The sequence below is a fragment of the Octopus sinensis genome, linkage group LG3 (genome assembly GCF_006345805.1).
Source record: "Octopus sinensis linkage group LG3, ASM634580v1, whole genome shotgun sequence".
Taxonomy (NCBI): Eukaryota; Metazoa; Mollusca; class Cephalopoda; order Octopoda; family Octopodidae; genus Octopus; species Octopus sinensis.
The window spans coordinates 71,063,969-71,084,815 of NC_042999.1; the positions used below are offsets into that span (position 1 = coordinate 71,063,969).

Sequence of the window (20,847 nt, forward strand, 5' to 3'; positions counted from 1 at the left end):
GCTTCTCATTCGGATTCCCTGATATTTTTCGCATGATTGTACCCGAAATCTCTTCACAAAACTGGATTATGAACTATAAGGACATACACATTTTTTGTAAGTTCAAGACTTTTTCATCGGATCTCCAAAAAATCGAACTTATCTGCGATCCTTGTAAGTTTCAATAACAATCTGTTCCTCTACACGATATGACAGTCACTTTGCTTTTACTCAGACTTTCCTCTACATGATATGGCAGTCACTTTGCCTCTTACTCGGATTTTCAGAAATTTTGCATGACTGTATCCGAAAATTTCTTCACACAACTTGATCAAATATTCAATATGAACTATATGTAGACATGCATAAATTCTATAGGTTTAAAACCTTTCATCGGATCACCACGAATCGAACTTTCTTCAATGCAGCTAATCTTACAACCTCTTTTGTATCTACCCCTTTTGATGTTTGGGAATTCTCTGATGTTTTTTCGGCAGACGAGTACGAGCCATCTGTATTCACTGCATTTTTTGTAGCTTATTAAATATGTCCTCGTACGAAACGATCGTACCGATATTTTAATCCATTCTTGTTGCTTTTTTCCTATTTATATATATATATATATATATATATATATATATATATGGTAGGTTAAAAGTTAAAATATGAACTATGCTACAAATAGCAAAAACTCTTATTATATACCATAGACAATAAATATATTCGGCAGATTACAATATATGGTTTGCTTTAAATAATCAATGACCGTAGATAAGAACAAAAATACAATAAATAAATATAATAAAATAAAAATAACAAAAATACAACATAATGGGAAAATATAGCATGTAAATTAAGTAAAATCTGTTATCGTAAAGATTTGCTTTCTAAAAAAAGATCTGCGTTTAAATGAAAAAAGTCATGTAGTAATAAGAGAGAAGAAAATAAAAGAAACAAATAAATAGAATGAAAATATAGAGAAAAAAGCAAAGGAGCAAAATAAGATATAAAAATCGAAATTAGAGGTTCGGTTTGTTAAATACAATGTATTTGCTTGATATATGTATTTGATATGTAGTGAAGAAATTGACCTGGTTTTTCACGCATGGCTGATCTGGATTTTCACGTACAACTGACCTGGAGTTTTACGCAAGGACCGAAATATTCGGGAACCACTGACACGTCACCATTATATACACACATGCATTTCATATGAATATTCACAAGCACATTCATACACACTCTCACACATAGACACACATCTGTACATCATTTCTTGCACAAAGCACTTATATCAAAATAGTAATTTCATAAATAGAAGACCAACATTTAGTTTAAGCAACAAAACAGGTTATAATATTAATAATATAAATAATATATATATATATATTATATATATATATAATATATATATATATATATATATATATATATATATATATATAATAATATGTATATATATGTACATATCTATTATATATGTACATATACATGCATATATGGGTACAGGACATTAAAAAACGTGGAACACAATGAGAAATGAAAACATAAACACAAAAACATAGAAACGAACTTTTTTTCAAACAACGAAAAAAAACAGAGTGCAAGACATACAACACAAAGAATATTCCCATTCTTCAGTTGTCCCTGTTTTGTCTACTCTGCGTTCGAATGTAAGGACAAGGCGCGACTTCGTTGAAACAATCCTTCCCGCAAAACAAATTAAATAAAATTTGGGATATTTTGCGGAAGGTAAAAATGGTAACAAGAACAGGACAGTAAGAACAAAATAGTGAAAACAATAAAAAAGTAAAAACAGTAAAAGACAGAACAATGAGAACAAAACAGTAAAAACAAACGATGAGGGCTGTTAAGCCAAGACGATGGAAACTTTATTGTGAACGTTTAAGGAGACAGCTTATGAAAGAGACAGGATAAGCTGGTCAGGTCTTGGTGAAGATAGCAATTGGAAAGACGGGTTCCCTCTGATCACGTGTCAGTGACGAGAGAGTCGAGGAGGAGGAGGTATACGCACACATACATGTTAGTATGCATATATCTACAGACGATATTCAAATGAATTTCTATACACTGGTTCTTATTATCAAGCTATCGCGCTGTCAGTTGTAAGAGTTTGGAAATTTTACTATTTTCACCCTGCGCGCATAAGCGAAAGCAGGGTACTGTAATTACTCATCTTTGTCAGTTTGTCTGTGTGTTTGCAAAATTACTGGGAAACGACCGAACAGATTTTCACCAAATTTGGCAGATATACTTATTGGATGAGTGGCTCGAAATGATGAAAGTTTGGTTTTATTATATTCAAACATACATAAATACATACATAGATATGCGACTCTGTGTGTGTGTGTGTGTGTGTGTGTGTGTGTGTGTAGAGTGATGGATTTGAAGGTTTCGTTTATTTACGAGTCGATTTCTTAATTTCACCGGAGTATAAGTACCTATAATGGTGATATTTAAAAAAAGAAATTACAAATCTCCCGACAAGCAAGTTGTCATATTGTTTATATCCTACAACGAACTACAGTACGTTTGATTCACTTGTCATCATTGACAGACGTTGCTATGCAATATTTCTATAAGTATTTCATTTTGTTCACTTCCTTTTTCATATGAATCGACCGTCGTTTGCGTGTGTATAAATCATGGTGTACCTATGCGCGTAGACACGTGTGGGTACATACATGCATGCATAGATATATGACTGTGTTTGTGAATTGCGCGTGTGCGTGTGTGTGTGTGTATAAGATCAGATGTATACACTTTTGTGTGTGTGTATGAGATCAGGTTTCGTTTATTCGAGGGTTTCGTTTATTCAAGGGCTGATTACTTAATTTCACCGTTCTTTGGCTTCTAACACTCTTTTAGTCAAACACTTATAAAGCTTAATTCAGTTCAAGTAAAAAGCCTACATAAGCCACACTATAATTTACGAAAGAATTTATCTGCGCGCAGGGTATGCCGCCTCTCCAATGCCTTTTTTGTTATCTATCTGTTACAGTCATTAGGCTGCGGCCATGCTGGGTCACCGCCTTGAAGGGGTTCTACTCGAATGAATCGATTCCAGTAATTATTTTTTGTAAGGCTAGTACTGGTTCTATCTGTTTCTTTTGCCGAACCACTAAGTTACGGGGATGTAAACACATTAACACCGGTTGTCAAGCAGTGATGGGAAACAAACACAGGCATACAGACACACATGCACACACATATACGACGGGATCCATTCAGAAGTCACTTGCCCAAGGTGCCACACAGTGGGACTGAACCAGGAATAATATAGTTGGGAAGCAAGCTTTTTACCACTCAGCCACATCAGGAAACGAGAAGCTAAAGGTGAAAAAAAAAGAAATGTAGTAAAATAAAACAAATAAAGTAAAATAGGATCAAGTAATGGAGATATAAATCAAGTAGACTAAAGGAGCTACATTTTAGAGTTAACTAGTTGCATTATTTTCGCACTCGAGTACAAGCTTGTATTTTAATTACTACTATAAATATTAGGAGAATCAACTGTTCATTTGTGGATACCGTTTAACTAATTTATATGAAAGATGAATAGCTAATTAGTTCACAGATTAAATATCTACGCTAATTACGTTTATCATTACTCTTTAAATGTGATAGTGCTAAACTTCTAAGCAAAATCGACTCGGTCAGACTGGGACTAGATTAACTAAATAAGGTATAATAAGGTAGAATTAGATAGAAAAGATACAAGTTATACTAACTAGAGAGCTGACACAGGGTTTCTAGTAATAGTAGAGTCAATCGTATTTAGATTAAAGCTATTTCAAGGGGTGTTCATTAAAGATTTCACCTGACCCACTTCCGGTTATTGTAGGAAACGGAACTTGTACATAAAGTAGAAGCCGCCATTTTGGAGGATCACCGCATAACTATTCGACAACTAGCCCAAGAAGTGAAGATAAGTGTAGGGTCCGTAGAAAAAGAACTATTCACAATCATTTGCACATGCGGAAGTTTTAGGAAGGACATATGGTTTAGGAAGGACATATTGTTTAGGAAGGACATATGGTACATGTGCGGACATCGTATTATTCCTGTACGTAGAAAATAGCAAACATTGCATTTTCTGATGTGTGCCGAGGCTTCGCCAGGTGCATGTGGTACAAACTTTTATAGATGCTCATATTTTCGGAAACTTCACATAGAATCAGACAACACTTTTTTACGGAACACAGCATGCACTTTTGAAATGTGCTCGTTGCTTTGGAAACAGGACGCATTTTCAACTTTTTTAAAATCATGTAGTACAAGCTTTTACAGTTACTTGCTATTTCGGAAACTACGATTCGACTTCAGTAACATGAAAATTCGCATCAAGGTAAAACTGGCAATGATCAATAAATTAACGATGAGTGATATTCTTGGCCTTAATATTATGCAACAAAACAATAAGATAATCATTTTCGAGATAAACCAGACCACAAAAAATTTCTAATGACTTGTACTCCTTAAAGATGAAAACAAAACAAAATAATAAAACACTAATATAAAGTCATGTACTGATTATTGATAAAATTATGTAACCTATATCATAATAAGATTGGAACTTAAGAAACTCTCAATTAAAAATAAGCTATGAAAGATAACATGCCACACGGGAATATTGAATAATTCATCAGATAATGCAAAATGTTGATGGTGTATTGATTTTGTAGAGAAAGTGAAAAGGATTATATAATTAATGACAAACGTAATATCGCATGTTCTGTTAGGCAAAATCCTAAAAGTCGTGATATAAGAATAAAAGGCGAGAGAGAGAGGGAGAGAGAGGGAGAGAGAGAGAGAGAGAGAGAGAGAGAGAGAGAGAGAGAGAGAGAGAGAGAGAGAGAGAGAGAGAGAGAGAGAGAGAGAGAGAGAGAGAATGTTTTATTATATCAGTTTTTTATTTCTCGCAAGTGCTATTTTGAAAATAACGAAATTATTAGTACATCATGAAGAGTTAAATTATTTAAATTTTGTATTTTTCACACAAACGTATATACATATATATACATCACACACACAAACACACACACACACACAACGATATGACGCTATCAAAACCAGAGATAATCCAGAAATAAGTATTAGTTTTTGCGTGCTAGAATTTGGATGATTTGAATGACATTCCCATTTCTTCAATGGCTAATGTTTACTGATATAGTGTTCAAGATGGTAATTAGCAGAAGTACTCAGTCAAACAAATTGAATTTAATTCTTCAGTAAGAGACAGCGACTGTTGGGAGTGGTAGAATGACGGCTTAAGTAACTTGCTAGATTTAATTAGGCCCCTTTATGTTGTATGTTCAAATGTTTTGGAGGAAACATTTGTCTCTCATGATTCCGGAGAGAATGAAATAAATGAAAGTAAAAAAATATTGTCAATTGAATAAATTCCAAATGTTTAAAATTGAATCTTCTTTTATGAAGGGCAATGAAAAACGAAAGTGATATATCAAAAGTCTTATGATATTTAGATACCTTCCTCTGTATTTTGAGTTCAGATTTTACCAGAGTTGACTGCAGTTTTATACAACACGGGTTCGATAAAAGAAATACCAGCAGGGCTGTATTAGCAGCATTATAGCCCTTCTGGCAAATCAGAGCACTGGGCCGCATATTATTTATTGGCAGCAAGCTTCAGCATACATAGCTCAGGACCGGGTCTCTAAACACGTGAGGCTCCTGGGCAACTATGCCTTGTGTTCCTATGCCTTAAGACGGAATTGAATATATGTGAAGTTCTTGTGTAGATTTGATCAACTGTAATTTATTCCTACCAATGTATGCACTTGACTTCACTCCAATGTCCCGTCAGAGAATGATGTTTTTGATTTCTCTAGAGTTTATAAAATAATCACCAGTTTTAAACTGGAATGCTACTAGTTTATAGCATTGGGTTACTTTAATTTCTGCTTTTAGCTATTAAGAATATATTGTATTTAGGGCGATAAAACGGTTAGAATTATCGAGCAACAGATTAAAAAGACTTCAAGCATCCCCAGTTTAAATCCTATCAGTTATTTATTTCCGATTTCATTATTCCACAGTCTATAAAATAAAGTTGTAATAGTTGCTACCGTACAAAGTTTGGCCTTGTGCCTGGTGAAATGCAACCTTTAAGCATTGTCATTACAAATTCACTATCTTGGCATTGTTATATTAAGAAAGAAAATACCAAGCTCTTATAAATATCGTTAAATACATCTGCATCTTGCCATATTGATTTTAAAATCAATTGAAATGTTTATCAGTTATTTTGGCAGATCATATTCATATTTAGCTTGCATTACTAGACTATCAGTCTGCCATTACGTACGAAGATATAACTTGGAAGTAAAAGACACGCACACATACATGCATACATAAACACTCAAATATATACATGCATATATATACATGCACTTATAAAATTGCAATATTTCAATTATTCACATCACTTAAGTACACTAATCCCCTTGATGTATTACGAATTTTCAGTTCCACTCTTAAACTATAGAACCTCTGTTCCACAGTTTCAAGAAGAAATCAATAACTATAAGATTATTTAAATTCTGAGACTACAGTAGGTAAGACTGTGGTAAGGCGAAATTGCAATATGGATTAAGTCCCCAGTTAAAGCAACGTGAGGATCTGCAAAATTGATACTGCATCCGATTTATCGCTTTGTTAAAATAGGGGTTTTCATACCTGATCTAAAAAAGTCAACGGCTTATATGTATTACTTAAACTCTAAAGGGAACATGTAGCTTCCTTAAAAGATAGAGGAGCTGGACACATTGCTGAAGAACTGATCAGAGCCATTGATGGCTTACTCACTGGGAAAGCTCCGGGATTGGACGACATCCCACCAGAGATCATGACATGTGCAAGGAGAGTTCTACTCTGCACTTGCTGAAACTACTCTGTCAGTGATGGGTGAATGGAAGAGTCCCACAAGACATGAGAGACAGCAACATTATCAACCTCTATAAGAACAAAGGGTACAGAACTGTTAACTGCTATTGATAGAATAGATAACTGGTTGCGATTAATCACTAAATATTGGCAAAATACGAGCGTCAGTATTTATAAAATACTAATCACGCAACCCAGCAAACTGAATCGCTTTTAATTTCATGATTTCCAACAGTGCAAGCAGATAGCTTAAATGATATTAGAAAGAATTCTAAGGCGGCGAGGCGGTAGAATCGTTAGCACACTGGACAAAACGCTCAGCGGCATTTCGTCCGTCTTCACGTACTGAGTTCAAATGCCACCGAGGATCATTTAAGGATCGATAAAATAAGTACCAGCGGAACACTAGGGTCAATGTAACCGACCTAACGCCTCCCCCGAACTTGCTGGCCTTGTGCCAAAAATTTGAAATCCATAATAGAAGGATTTCTAAGGCAGCGAGTTGGTGCAGAATCCCTAGTGAACCTCGCAAGATGGTTAGCGGCATTTTTGCCCGTCTACACGTTCTGAGTTCAAATGCTGCCAAGGTCGACTTTGTCTTTCATCTTTTCAGGGTCGATATAAGTACCAGTGGAACACTGGGGTCGATGTAACAGACTTAATCTTCCCCCAAAATTGCTGGCCCTGTGCCAAAATTTGAAACCGATATTAGAAGGATGTCTTTTTTTAAAGTTTTAATATGTCTGAAGGACAGTGCCATGACTTTTGCAGTCACGTGAAATTGATGCAATTTATGCTCAGTTGAGTATCTGCAGTAAAAATGTCAATGGGGAGAGAATCGAACGGGTAGTGTGGTAACATTAATTAGTAGTTAAATCACCCAATAGGGATTCAAGAGAGCAATTCATCGGAGTATATACACAAGAAAACTTTAACCTTCGATAAATATATACTACATGTCCATAGTTGTCACTCGTACATGCTAATATTAGAGGAATATTTCTCATTAGCTCATGGTTTCTTATCACATAATATTATTAATAATTCGATTTTTTTACTCACTATGTTAAAAATGACAGCGCTAACTTGACCAATTTTTCACAGTATTAACTACCAACTAATTTACTAGAAATAGCAACAAAATCTCATTGAAAAAGTACTCTGATGTCTTGGAAAAGGAAGGCCATATTGTTTTGGACAATGTAGTTATAAATACAATATAAAAGAGTCATGATGATGATCATAGCTGGAATGCCTTTAATTACAAGACTGTTGCAACAACGAAACCTTGATACCAGCAATATTAAAATGTATGTATATATGCATGAGTGTGTATGTGTGTGAGTGCGCGTGTATGTATCAATGCTTAGCGGCATTTCGTCAGTTTTATGTTCTGAGTTCAGATTCTGCTGAGGTCGAATTTGCCTTTCTTCCTTTCGAGGTCGATAAAATAAGTACCAGTTACGCACTGGGGTCAATATATTATGGATTTTTTCCGTTTGTCCTTGTTTGTCCTCTCTGTGTTTAGCCCCTTGTGTAGTAAAGAAACAGGTATTTTAGTAAAGAAACAGGTATTTCGTCTGCCGCTACGTTCTGAGTTCAAATTCCGCATGGGTCGACTTTGCCTTTCATCCTTTTGGGGTCGATTAAATAAGTACCAGTTGAACTCTGGGGTCGGTGTAATCGACTTAACTCCTCCCCGAAATTGCTGGTCTTGTCCAAAAATTTGAAACCAATATTAAAATAACAACAAAAACATTAAAAGGTATATATTCGTTGGCGAAATTTTGGCATACATTTTAAAATTGGTTAGCTCTGATGGTTGGTGTTGATATTTGAGTCCAAAGGGTAATTATGTATCACGAAATGGCAGGGGAGTTATCTACTTATGACTTGGTCTAAGAACTAGTGCGTGCATATGAAGCTAGCAGATGTTCTAAGAACTTCACTTTAAATTAATACTTGTATTATTACCAAATTAAAAAATACTGCATTATTACTAAATCAAGAAATTTGTATTATTACTAAACCAAACAGTAAACCTCTAAATAGGCTGTTATTACTGACGTCCGTTACTTGGCCAATATTTATTTAATTTTATATACAAGATAAAACGAAGAACGTAGAGTGGATTACAGTTCGACAGAGCAGCTGTATAGGATATAAACAGAACAACATGGTACCTCTTCAGAAGTCGGAGATAATTACATTCAGTATTTCAGAGAAATTAATGCTCATCAAGAGAGCTCTCTGGATAACTTGCCGAAGGAAGTACTACGTTGTAATAGCCAATTAGGAGTTATTATATACATCGGAATTGACACTGGGCTAATCTTTCTACCTCAGTATGTATGTATGTATGTATATATGTATGTATGTATGTATGTATGTATGTATGTATGTATGTATGTATGTATGTATGTATGTATGTGTGTATATGTGTGTGTTTGTGTGTGTAAGTGCGTGTGTGTGTATCAATGTTTGTGTATTTACATACACAATATTTACATACATAAGCATATGTGTGTGCGTGTGTATATATATACATACATACACACACACATATATATATATATCGAGAGAGAGAGAGAGAGAGAGTATGTGTGTGTAGTTGTACACACAAATACATACATGCATTCATACATACATACACATATGTATATATATATATATTTGCGTATATGTAGTTTTACATATACCTATATATATATATATATATATTTATGCACACATCACACACAAACACACATATGCAAACAAACACACACACAAACATATATATACACATATAAACACACACGGGGAGTGAAAGGGACGTGAAAATATGATTTCATAAATTTATCCTCGGTTTCTTTTGAAGGTAAGATATGAATACTTCTGCAATAATTTTGTCATAGCATTAATGAATAATATAACAACAAAAATAATGTCTATACTCGATACAAGATAAATAATAATCCAAAGCATTTAATTATCTAAAAAAGGGGTACAATTTGGGATGTTCCTTAATATATTACCAAAAACATGACGAACATATACATAAATTACCTGTACTCGTTCACACACGCACAAACATACACTACTTACACATATCTATCTATCTATCTATCTATCTATCTATCTATCTATCTATCTATCTATCTATCTATCTATCTATCTATCTATCTATCTATCTATCTATCTATCTATCTATCTATCTATCTATCTACCTACCTACCTACCTACCTACCCAACCATCCATCCATTCATACATCCATCTGATGTTTCAAAAAATGATGGGTGAATGTAGCATGGATTGCACGTGAGAATGACGGAGCCAGCTTGAGCATAATCCTATGAACCAAAAGAGAAAAAAAAACCAAAAAATAAAAGGAAACAAAGAGACCCACTTACTGTAATGTATTCTCTTTTTGTATGACACTACTACCCAAGGTTCCCGTGGTCTTTTCCCTAGGCTTTTCTATTCACGGACAAACCTAATCTGTTTTCCCTTTTTACATTGACATTTCTGTGATACACGATCCCTATTGATCGACCCCACTTTTTTTCCCTTTTGATCGGAATTCCCCCGCCTCTTTTTTACCCGATCCCTTTTGATCGGAATTCGTCCCCCCTTTTTCTCCCTTCTCTCCTTCCCAAAAAGAAAAGCTCTACCTTGTATTTTGTCCCTTCTGTGTTTAGCCCTGCGTAGCCAATAAAGAAATCTATCTTGATTGGTTTGGATTTTAATGACCGCGATTATCAACTCCGTAACCTCCAGCGTGTATTTGGCTGGTAAGGTACTGTAAATATTCTGCTGAATATTCCTAGTTCATGAACCAGTCAACAAAGTAAAGCAGAAATAGATATTCCAAGGGAATAGTTCACGTCACATAATGAAATGGCTGGTGATTGGCATATTAAATATTTAATTTCTATCTATCTATCTATCTATCTATCTATCTATCTATCTATCTATCTATCTATCTATCTATCTATCTATCTATCTATCTATCTATCTATCTATCTATCTATCTATCTATCTATCTATCTATCTATCTATCTATCTATCTATCTCTGTCTATGGACGTGCTGTCTCTTCGACTCCGAAGGTAATTGTTTATTTTGACTATTTATAGCCCAATTTTTGTGTACATTTTTGTAAATAAGTTGTGTAAGGCACCCAACTTTCGTTTGAGTGCTTTTCCAAGGAGGAATTCGCCCCTAGGGGCAGTTTCAACCCCATTTAATTTTTGTAATTTCTTTCTAGACATTTTCAAAATGTCAAGAAATTGTATTGTAGAACGATGGTCGCGTTCCTTTATCGACCAGCTTTCTCCTAGACTGGAAACGCTAGGAGAAAAAAAGAATTTTGCGCGCAAAGTAAAATTATCAATGAATTTGCAATGAACGCTACTACTACGTGTAGTAACAGCCCTGTCGCCAACACCGCCACTAGCAAGAACAACATAGAGACTTCTACTGTTAACACCAGCGCCTTCACCACCACCACCACCACCGCCGCCACCTCATCCACTACCTCAACTACCAACAGCAACAACAATAACAATGACAACAAAAATAAAAATTGCGCCACCATTTCGACATCTGCTGCCTCGGCTGTCTCTTCTGCCACTGACACCACCAACAACAACAAAAGCAACAACAACAACAATTCCGTTCAGACCTGTTTTACTCCAACAACAAGAACTGAAGTGAATAAACAAAAAACTGTAACCACCAAACAAATTGACAAAAGCTGCTCGAATACAGGGATAAATTATGAAAATAATTTTCCACCCCCTTCCTACTTGCACAATCGAACCAAACACACCAATTTTACAAACTGCAGCCAACAACAACATCACCACCAGCAACAACAATAACAAAACAACAACAAATTTCGCTGAGCCGATTAAAGAAAACAAAACAACAGTATATTTTACTGCTCAACAAATACAAGACACAAACATTACAATAACAGAATTAGATGGTATAGTGAAGATAAACATACCAGAAGAAATATTGGAAGATGAAAAAAAAGAACAATTATTTATAAAATAATTAACAAGAAAACAAAAAGCCAAGAGAAGGCTAACACAAGCAAAATAGAAAAATGCTTGAAACCCATCTGGAACTACAAAGACTATGTGACCTGGTGGAACAAGTTCGCCCACATAAAAGTGGTTTTCCACACCGAAGAGTTAGCTAGACGTTTCTCAACGCTAACTCTTCATTCAGATGAACTCCAACTTACACCAAGCTATCGGGGACAGAAAGTGACTAAGATCACGTTAAACAATGTCCCCAAAATAGCTAATAATCTATGGCTTGTAAAGGCCTTATGTGTAAAAATGACAAATTTTACTATTTTAGAAACCACGGTCACGGAGCACAAACACTGGGTGGGAAAAAAAAAAGAATTTCTTCTACATATAAATCAAGAAGACATAAAAAAAATACCCACCCAGATATATGTATCAGACGACCACAAGTTGTATGTGGTCGTCGATGGCAGAAGACCACGTTGCTACATATGCGGCAGTGAGCAACACCTAAAAAAAGACTGCAAATCTGCCGCAAGAAAACAACAGCAACAACAACAGCAGCCGGAAAAAACCCCAAATAAACCAACTCCCAAACCAAGGACATCTGCCAAAAAGACACTCAGCGAAAATGAAGAAACAATTACAACTCCAAATCCCCACAAAATTGAGACCCAAACAACACAACAATACCTACAATCACTCAAACACAAAATACCCACACCCCACCTCCAAAACCGCATACACCACAACCAAACGCTCACCAACCAACACCAACAACAAAATCAACACAGTCTACAATAGACCCCAATATTTTCCCTCTTCCAAGCTCTGATTCGTCTGATTTGTCATTAGACGAAGAAGACACGGAAGATTGGCAAATAGACACAGGGGGGAGAAGAAAAAGGGGGAAAAAAAGAAAAGAAAAAATAACAAACAAAGCAGGAAGATACACCACTCCCGAAACAAAAACATCCACAGAAAACAAACACATCAACACAAACACACCATCATCAAACCCCCCAACAATGTTGACAGCCATAAACACAAACAACCACGACCTAATGGAACACATTAGGTCAAACACCAACATAACTGAAAACGACATAAAAACAAGTAACCACCCACGCACAACACCACCACAACACATTAAAATAATACACCAAACACAGAACACATACAGCACCCTAAAATCTCTTTACCCTGATGCAGTAGGGAGATTTCAAAAGTATTCATCGAAAAAACTGTACAAAAGCCTCATAGAAGAAGACCGTGAGGTGAAAGACAAAGGACTTTCGAACAACAAGTAACCTTTTCTCTCTCTCTTTCCTTTTTTGCACTTTCTTTTCGTGTGTAAAATACAATTTTATCGGAACATGCTCAGAATAGGCAGTATAAATGTACGTGGTTTGGGGTCGCCTTGGAAACAAGGCTACCTGTTAAATGACATCAAGTCACTAAATCTGAATATCATAGCCATCAGTGAGACCAGACTCCACAGCTTGCGGGCACTCCAGCACATTTTCAGTACACATTTCAACATTTATTTTTCTCCGTGTCTACCGAGAATGGGCGGAGGTGGCACCGCGGTGCTTATCCGGAAGAATCTGGATCTCAAAGTAAGAGCAAATTTCCTAGACCCGGAGGGTAGGCTGGTCGTTTTGGATGTCGATGGCAGCAATGAGTGTGCTTTTCGACTGATGACAGTTTATGCTCCGTCCTTAACAGGCCGACCAGATTTCTTTCGACGTCTAGAGTCTTTCATGGGAACGCCTCGTCCTTTACTTTTAGTGGGGGATTGGAATGCCGCCCTGGACACGCATCTAGACTACGTGGGCAGAGATAGCAATAGAAGGGGATGCAAATGCCTCAAAGACCTGCTCAGACGTTTCCAACTGTCTGACAGGTACCGACTGGACCACCCGAATGTGCCAATGTGGACATGGAGTAACCGCATCGGGTCGTCCAGATCATACTTAGATAGAGTATTCTGTAGGACAATAGATAAAAATAGTGCAGGTTGTCCACAATTTCATATAGTCAGTTACACAGATCACAAGTTTGTGACTTGTACACTTGACTTAGATAAGACACATAGGCAGGGTCCTGGTTACTGGAAACTGAACGCGTCTTTTACAGCACGACAGGTTTACAGGGACCGGATCAGCACATTAGTTAAGAGAGCTTTGACGGGTACCATCATCAACAACAGATGGTGGTATGCCCTAAAAAAAGCAATTAAAGCAGAATCAGTCAGATACAGTAGAGCCCTAGCATTAGACCGAAATAGAATAGAAGGAGAATTAGTTAAGGTTTTAGAAGAGGCACTTAGAACTGGCATCGCGTCCAACGTGCTGGCGGCGAGATTGGCCCTCGACCAACACCTCAACGCCAAACACGAGGGATGCGTTGTCAGAGCCAGGATGCGTGCTCTGAGGAACGAAGGAGTTGGAGCCGCCCAAGAGGCCCGAGTGGTGGAGACGCAACGAGGCAACAGAGCCACCATCAAGTCTCTTATAGATGAACAGGGGCGCGAATTGCTCGAGCCTAAAAGGATGTGTGGGGCTTTTCAACAACACTTCACCCAACTGTTTGGGACAAGTGGTGAGTCAGAACGCAGAGTGGACTTTAGTGCCTACCTGCATGCCTTGCCACGACTCTCAGCAAGAGAGATGGAGTCTTGTGAAAGGCCTATCACAGCTGCGGACGTACAGTATGCGATGGTAGGCTGCGCGAGAGACAAGTCACCAGGCTTGGATGGTCTGCCCTACGAACTTTATTTTCATATGCCAGACTTGTTTGGAGGCGTCTTGGCAGCTGTCTACTGCAACTGGCAGCAGAACGGGAGTATTCCTGCTTTTGTAAAGCGAGGAGCAGTGGCACTGATTAAGAAAGACCCAAACAAGGGGGACGTCATAGATAATTTCAGGCCCATCACTCTGCTCAACGCAGATTTGAAAATTTTGGCCAAGGTGTTAGCCGAGAGGTTGGCGCTTGTCATCAAGAAACTAATCGACAAGGCGCAAACATGCGCCGTGCCGGGTAGAAGTATTCATGACAACCTCCATCTGATGCGCTACATCATAGACAGGGTAGTTAAGAATCCTGGCATGGGTGGGGCGCTGATCAATTGGATCAATCAAAAGCCTTCGATAGGGTAGACCATCACTACTTGGAGGCTGTCCTTAAAGCGGCTGGTTTCGGTCCAGTTTTCCGCGGTTGGATCGCTGCCTTATACAGCGGCATCCGCTCAGTAGTTCGCGTAAATGGTCATCTATCCAGACCTTTTAACATCATGCGTTCGGTTCGTCAGGGATGCCCCCTCTCATCGCTGCTGTATGTACTGACTCTTGAGCCACTACTACGGAAACTGGCGACGCTGAGGGGCATCCCACGAGAGCTGGGATGCGGGAGGAGCGTGTCTGCATACGCGGATGACGTCACCGTCATAGTGTCGAGCTACGAGCACATCGAGCTGGTCGGCGAGACACTAAAAGAATACGAAGCGGTAACGGGAGCAAAAATTAACCGGGAAAAGTCAGTGGGCTTGCGGCTCGGCACCTGGAGAAGCAAGCCCATGCCGTCCAACAGCGTCTCCATCGTGGGACGCTGGACGGACGGACCGGTTAAATTGCTCGGGGTCTGGTTCGGTCCGGACCTCCAAATGGAGAAGAACTGGGGCGAGATAACGACTAGGGTGGCTACTCTCACCCAGAAATGGGCTGAGAGAAAGCTATCCCTAAAAGGTCGGGCGGAGGTGGCGAACGCGTACATCGCATCCGTCATCGAGTATCGTCTGACCGTCGTGCCTTGTCCCGACCCTACCATCACCAAACTGGAACGTATACTCTTCCGCTTCTTGTGGAAGGGAAACGTTCCGATGGTTAGGCGATCCATTTGCTGTCAACACCCGCTAAATGGAGGGCTGGGCATGCCGTGGTTGATGATGCGCAGACATGCGCTGAGACTGCGACATCTCCAGCGCTTCATAGACAACGGTGAACAGGTGTGGTCGCCTTTTGTGCGGCGCGCTTTCCCGCAGCTCGTCTCCTTGGACGAACTACAGTCATGGATCAAGCAGAGACCGAGGCTAGGCGAATGGCACCGCGAGTGTCGCGTTGCTCTCAAGCAACTCTGCCGTCCGGGATCGAACTTATGCGACTCCATCACAACAAAGGCATTCTATAGAGGATTAGTGGAGGGGAGGTGCGACGACGAACTCGGGCAGAGTCTGGGCGTCGACGAGGAACACCTGACCCGCCTGTTCAGGACAACTTTCGGGCCGGGACCTATGAACAATCACCAAAGATCCCTGGCCTGGCAGTGCTATCGAGAAGCATTACCTGTTCGGGATAAGCTCTACAGACACGGTTCCAGACACACTGGACCGACTTGCCCGAGATGCGGTCAGAGCGACGAAACCGTTCTGCACGCACTCGTGCAATGTCCAACCATTTCAGACCTGTGGGCTTATGCCGAACGGCTGCTGTCACGTGTGGGACGAATCCGCCTATCGGCCGAGTCTATCGTGAGAATTGCTCCGCCCCCTTCCCTCAACCGGGAAGGCAAGGCAGTTTTCATCGTACTGGTGGCCATGGTGAAAGAATGTGTGTGGTGGACTCGAGCGAAAGAATTAGAGACAAACACTTACCTCTCTGGCCAATCGCTCATCAACTTTTTCAAGTACCACTTGAAAAGGAAGGTGAGAATGGAGAGGGAAGTTTTGTCTCGCGAAAGATTAAAAAAAAGATGGGTGAATGTTGCAAAGATGGTGCGTGCTAGTAACGAAACCATTTTGAGCATGATCCTGTAGATCGTAAAAAAGAAAGAAAGAGAGCATTTTGATCTCATGTGGTTATTTCCTCCCTGACTGAGGTTCCCGTGGTCTTTTCTGTAGGCTTTTCTTCCCACGGATGAACCCAATCTTGTTATATCAATGTTTATATCATTATTTCTGTGATACACGATTTCCTTTTTTTTCCTTCTCTCGATCCCTTTTGATCGCAATCTTACATTTATTTTCTTTTTTTCCACCCTCGAAAAGAAAAGCTCTGCATTTGTATTTGTCCCCTCTGTATTCAGCCCTGTGTGGCTAATAAAAGAAAGTTATCTATCTATCTATCTATCTATCTATCTATCTATCTATCTATCTATCTATCTATCTATCTATCTATCTATCTATCTATCTATCTATCTATCTCACCGCGAGTGTCGCGTTGCTCTCAAGCAACTCTGCCGTCCCGGGTCGACCTTGAGTGACTTCAACACAACCAAAGCTTTCTATAGGGGATTAGTGGAGGGGAGGTACGACGACGAGCTCGGGGCGAACCTGGACGTCGACGAGGAGTACCTGACCCGCCTGTTCAGGACGACTTTCAGGCCAGGGCCCATGGACAACTTCCAGAGATCCCTGGCCTGGCAGTGCTACCGAGAAGCGCTACCCGTTCGGGATAAGCTCTACAGACACGGCTCGAGAAACACGGGGCCGACCTGCCCGAGATGCGGTCAGAGCGACGAAACCGTTCTGCACGCACTCGTGCAGTGTCCAACAATTTCCGACCTGTGGGCTTATGTCGAACAACTGCTGTCACGTGTGGGACGAGTCGGTTTATCAGCTGAGTCTATCGTCAATATTGTCACGCCTCCTTCCTCCAAACGGGAAGGAAGAGCTATTTTCATCATCCTTGTGGCTATGGCGAAAGAATGTATCTGGTGGACGCGTCTGAAAGGATTTTCCTCTCTGGTCAATCTCTCATCAACTTCTTCAAGTACCACTTGAAAAGGAAAGTGAGAGTAGAGAGGCAAGTTTTGTCTAGCGAATGTTTTAAAAAAAGATGGGTGAATGTAGCAAGGATGGCACGTATGAATGACGAAGCCACCTTGAGCATAATCCTATGAACCCAGAAATTGAAAACAGAGGGTTACCCACTGGCAAACAAATGTGGTAACATATAACAATATTGACCAATATTGACCAATATTGACCGTGGTCTTTTTCGTAGGCTTTTCTTCCCACGGAAAAACCTTACTTGCTTTCCCCTTTACACCATATATCATAACACTGTGATACACGATCCCTATTGATCGTTCTTTTTTTCCCTCTTCCCCTTTTTTCTTCTTTTTTCATTTCTCTTTCCTTTTGTTCCTTTTCCTTTTCTTTTTTTTTCTTTTTATTCTTTTTATTTTATTCAATTTTTTCTTCTTTTTTTTGTTTTTGTTCTTTCTTCCCTTTTACGATCCATCTTGATCGAAAACCTACGCCACCCCCTTTTTTTGTTTCTTTTGTTTTTTGTTCTCTTCATCCCCCAAAAGAAAAGCTCTACCTTGTAACTTGTCCCATCTGTGTGCAGCTCTGTGTGGCCAATAAAGAAACTTATCTATCTATCTATCTATCTATCTATCTATCTATCTATCTATCTATCTATCTATCTATCTATCTATCTATCTATCTATCTATCTATCTATCTATCTATCTATCTATCTATCTATCTAGCTAGCTAGCTAGCTAGCTAGCTAGCAATCTAAGTAATTAATTTCCTCAATACCACATAGATCTGATCACAAGCAAGCACTATCTCTAAGAAAATCCAATCTGTGGAGACAGAGGGTTTCACATGAGCGTTATCTGATTTGATGGTATCAAGTTAACGACAGGAGTAGGCTTGTAGTTTTTACGAACAGTAGGAATACATGCTAAGATTACTTTTCTTGGGAGCTGAACAATTCTTAACGAGGGACTTCAAGCGTATTACATCTCTTTGTTTGAGCCCATTCTCTTTTTGAATCTTTCTTTTATATTTTACTGTCAAGATAATAGGACGGAAGTGTTTCGGAGTCACTAGTTCGCCTAATGTTGGAGAAGGTAATACTCGACTTCGCAGCATCCCTCCTCCTTAGATATTGTTGGTGATGTTGAGGATGATGCAACGTTATTAACCTCTATTTCTTTCCTCTGGCTATCCTCTGCCCAGTGTCCAGTAGTATCGTGGAAGAAGAAGTAGCAATAACAGGAGCAGCGGTCACAACTTCCGTCTGTAGCTTTCAGCTGATACATCCTCTTCTTATTTTAGTTTGTCGAACTGTAATGAATAAGTTCCAGGATTTTTTGGAAAAGTTTCTCATTATAGATCTGCACTCTGCCGAGGCGCACATTCATCTCCCAGGCAGCAAAAATTAGCGATGTCGCCAGTTGATAATAACTAGTCAATAAAATGAACGGATATTAATATTTTCGATTCAAATATTGCTACCACTGTATACTCTCCCTATTAATGAAGTTCGTTTATTCATGTACTCAGTGACCACAACACCTCCCTCCCTCTCTGTGTGTCCAACTACCTATCGACTTGTCTACCTTTCTACATACACACAACACTTACACACACACATACACACACACATGTATATATTAATTACTCACATGCAAACGCTTTGATGTAAATTTAAAGTCGCAATATACACACAAAATATATCTATAACTATGAGGTTCATGTTTGCATGTATCAAATCTGTCTACTTGTCTATTTGCATGTCAATCTGTATAAAGATACGCTCCGAAAAATCTTGAATTTATACATACATCCACATGTATACACACGTAATACAATTTCTTATACACGATCTCCACCGCAACCCAACCAATATATATATTCATTTATATATACATACATACATACATATATATATATATATTATATATATATATATATATTATATATATATATATATTACACATACATACATACATACATATATATATATATATATATATATATATATATATATATATATATATATATGTATATATACATAAACATGTGTGTGTGTGTGTGTGTATGTGCATATACGTGTGCGTGTGTGTATAAGTGAGTAGGTGTATGTCTTATCAAATAAACCTTGCAAAGTTTTCCTTATATGTACTGATTCTCAAAAAGACAAAACAAAACGAAAAAATTACAGTAAATTAGACTTACATACAGAGACAAAGACAGACAGACAGAAATATTCATAAATAGCCGTATAACCCATTGTTCGTAATCAATGTACTATTCAGATTTAAAGGAATACGTTTTGAAGAGTTAGAAAAAATAATGATGCTTCGAACCGATAAACAAACATAACGACGAGTCCAAACAGAGAAAAAAAGAAGCTCATTCGATTTTCTTCAATATATGTCAAAAGAAAAACAAAAAAAAAGGAAAAACAAACTTCGAACATACTATATTGATATTTCTTTAGTGCATCATTCTTAAGAGTACTAGTTATCAACCGACTAAATGCACTAATATATATATTGCTTATATGCATATATGTGAAAATGTGCGATTATAATATAATTGGCTTTCTTCATGAGTATTTAATATACGGATATTTATAAGGTGGCGAGCTGGCAGAATCTTTAGCACGCCGGGGTCAATACATAGCGGCATTTCGTCCGTCTTTACGTTCTGAGTTCAAAATCCACTGTGGTCGACTTTACCTTTCATCCTTTCGCGGTCGATCAAATAAGTATCAGTTGAACACTGAGGTCGATGTAATCGACTGACCCCCAACCTCAAAATTGCTCGCCTTGTGCCAAAATTTGAAAACAATATATAGCTATTTACAAGGTGTCAGAATTGTTAGCATGCCGGGAAAAATGCTTAGCAGCGTTTCGTCCGTCTTTACGTTTAAATTCTGCCGAGGACAACTTTGTTTTTCATTCCTTTCGGGGTCGTTAAAATAAGTATCAGTCTAACTCTGGGGATGGATGTAATCGATTTACCTCTACCCCAAAATTACTGGCCTTGCGTCAAAATTTGAAACCAATATATAGATATTTTACTATGGCTGATAGACAGGCAGAATCTGAAAAGTCCCAGTTAAAATAACTTGATGTACTTAATTGTAAAACCATATGTGCCGATTTTAAATTATA

At 38.4% G+C, this 20,847-nt stretch overlaps 1 long non-coding RNA gene across 1 annotated transcript in view; it reads left to right on the forward strand.

The window, feature by feature from the left end:
• The window catches only part of LOC118762747, a 14,952-nt gene extending 2,635 nt beyond the window's left edge, over nucleotides 1-12,317 (forward strand). Inside the window, exon 3 of the long non-coding RNA XR_004998498.1 lies at nucleotides 12,307-12,317. This is a non-coding gene — a long non-coding RNA (uncharacterized LOC118762747). The remainder of the gene's footprint in view (nucleotides 1-12,306) is intronic.
• Nucleotides 12,318-20,847: the final 8,530 nt, after the last annotated feature.